The following is a 2,704-nucleotide window of genomic DNA, read 5'->3' on the forward strand; positions in this document are numbered from 1 at the left end:
CACAAATTCTCCTAAAACTAGTAAAAAAAACAGAAAATATCAGCAAAGAAATAGAAGTTATAAACCAAATGGAAATTACAAAACTTAAAAATTAAAGGAAATTAAAATCTCATCAGATGGTTTCAATAGTACAGCAAAGGTGGCATAAGACAAAATTACTAAACTCTTAAGATATAAGGAGGTATCCAGTTATATCCAATCTGAACAACAGAAAGAAACAAACTAAAAATAACATATAAAGAACAGAATTCCCAGGAGAAAGAAGGAAGAAAGGAAGCAAGGAAGGAAACAGGACCTTGAGAAACCCTTAGGTCTACAACAAAAAATACAATATTGAGATCACTGATGTCCCAAAAAGGAGACAAGAAAGAGAATGAGACTGAAAGGGTATTCTACAAAGTGATAGCTGCAAAATTCCCAAATCTGGCAAAGCACAAAACTAATATTTTAAAAGATGAGTAAATCTCAAACAGGATAAACTCAAAAACAAATCTATGCCAAAACACATCATTATTAAATATGTGAAAACTGAAAATGGAGGGGGAGAATCTTTTAAAAAGCCAGATAGAAACCACATTTTACCTAAAAAATTAACACCAATTCAAACAACAGCAAATTTCTCATCAGAAACCATAGCAGTCATAAGTTGTACATTTTTCAAATGCCAAAATAAAAAGCTGTCAACCACGAATTCCATCTCCAGAAAAACTATCCTCCAGGAATGAAGGAGAAATTCAGATATATACAGATAAAGAAAAACTTAAAAAATGTGTCACTCACCCTAAACAAGGAAACTGTTGGGACAGACATGAACTTATAAAAGAAGCAATACTGGAACATCAGGAAGGAAAAACAATGAACAATGCAAAAATATGGATACATAAAATATACCTTCACCAATAGCTTTGAACATGCTAAGCAAGCACTCTAGCACTGAACTACACTCCCAGCCTTAAGTGATAAGACATCCTATGTTTCTCTATCCAACAAAAAAGATAATCCAGGCCTGGTGTCTCCAATCCCCAAGCTAGCAGAAGGCAGCAGCCCAGGTAGGTTCATTCCTGTCCCAGATCAAATAGAAGTTCTATTGATAATATAAGGCAAGCACAACCATGGCCAAGGAGGTAGATGGAGAGCCACACTTAATCATTAGGTATTAGGTCCCTCATACCTAATGATTAAAATAATTCACTGTTTAAATACTTCCAATGTTTGAATACCATCTACAACATCCACAAAGAGTTGGTTCATATTCTTAATACCTCCCAGTGAAAATTAAATCACTACTTCCTAATTATTAGAAAGAGCTTTTGTGAATTAAAATATTTTTTCAGGACCCAAGACTCCCTAGGACTTCAATTTTGTTTTTGCTCAGATCCAAATCCAACCAATACTGTGCAATTACTATGCATAACATATTGAATCCTAACAACCTATAAAACAGAAATATTAATCTCCATCTTAGACATAAAGAAATAAAACTGGGTATATAACTCAGTGGTAGAGAACTTGCCTAGCATGCAAAAGGCCTTAAGTTCAGTCTCCAGCACCACAAAAAATAAAATTCATAAAGAAAATACTTAGATGTCCAATAATCTTCCCAAAGCCTCAGAGTATAAATAAGAAGCAGACCACAAATGCAAAAGTAAATCATACTAATTCTGATACTCAAATGCTTCTCCAATTAAATGGTTGGAGTCTTGGTGTCAACTGGCTCTAAAAATCTTCCCAGGGCAATATCTTCTATCCTCCATCCTTATTCAAACAATATATGGGATTGCTTAAAATATCTACATCCTTGAAGCTTCTGCTTGCCTGATTTGCAACCTTTAGTTCCATGCTATGGAGGGGGTGCTAGATGCATCAGCCAGAATCAAGTTCTTTCAACACAGAACATAATCTGAGTATGACCCTAACAGCTAAGTCTAGATCTAGGACTGTGACTCTCTCCTAATCCTTCTGTTCTACTGAAAGAAACTAGAACATTCCAGGGCAAACCCAGAGACATAATAATTAATATTTGCTGTTCTTACTATAACAAGCTGAAACAAGCTCAACCTCCCATAAGCAGTTCCTTAACTACTTAAAGATAACTATTGTACCTTATCGTAGGTAAATATGATATCCACTTTCCTTCCTCTCTTGGTTACTCTTCCAAGTGCAAGGATCTATTTCTCAAAATATCACTATATTAAAGATATCAATAATAATTCTAAATAAACAAAAACCCCAAAATATAAATACTTCCTACTACTAAAATCTTCAAACTAATAAGTCCTCAAGGATGCACTGTAAATTGCTATGACTTAAATGTGTCTCCCCAAAATTCAAGTTGGAAACTTGGACCCCAGAGCAAAAGTATTGAATAGGACCTTTGGGAAGTGACTGGATCACAAGGGCAAAGCCCTCATGAATGGATTAACCCACTTACCAATTAATAGGTATCATGGGAGTGGCTTTTATTATAAAAGTCAGTTCTCTCTGGCTCACTTACTCAGTCTCATCATGTGATGTTACAGTTCACCATGTTATGATATAGAAAGAAGGCCTTCACCAAATGCCAGAACCATGGTCTTGGACTTCCCAGTCTCCACAATTGTGAGCTAAATAAACCTTTGTTCTTTATAAGCTGTCCAATATATGCTACTCAGTAATAGCAACAGAAAACAATCTATGACACACATATGTACTTCTATGCCATATT

This window comes from Marmota marmota, unplaced genomic scaffold (assembly GCF_001458135.2).
Source record: "Marmota marmota marmota unplaced genomic scaffold, marMar, whole genome shotgun sequence".
NCBI lineage: Eukaryota > Metazoa > Chordata > Mammalia > Rodentia > Sciuridae > Marmota > Marmota marmota.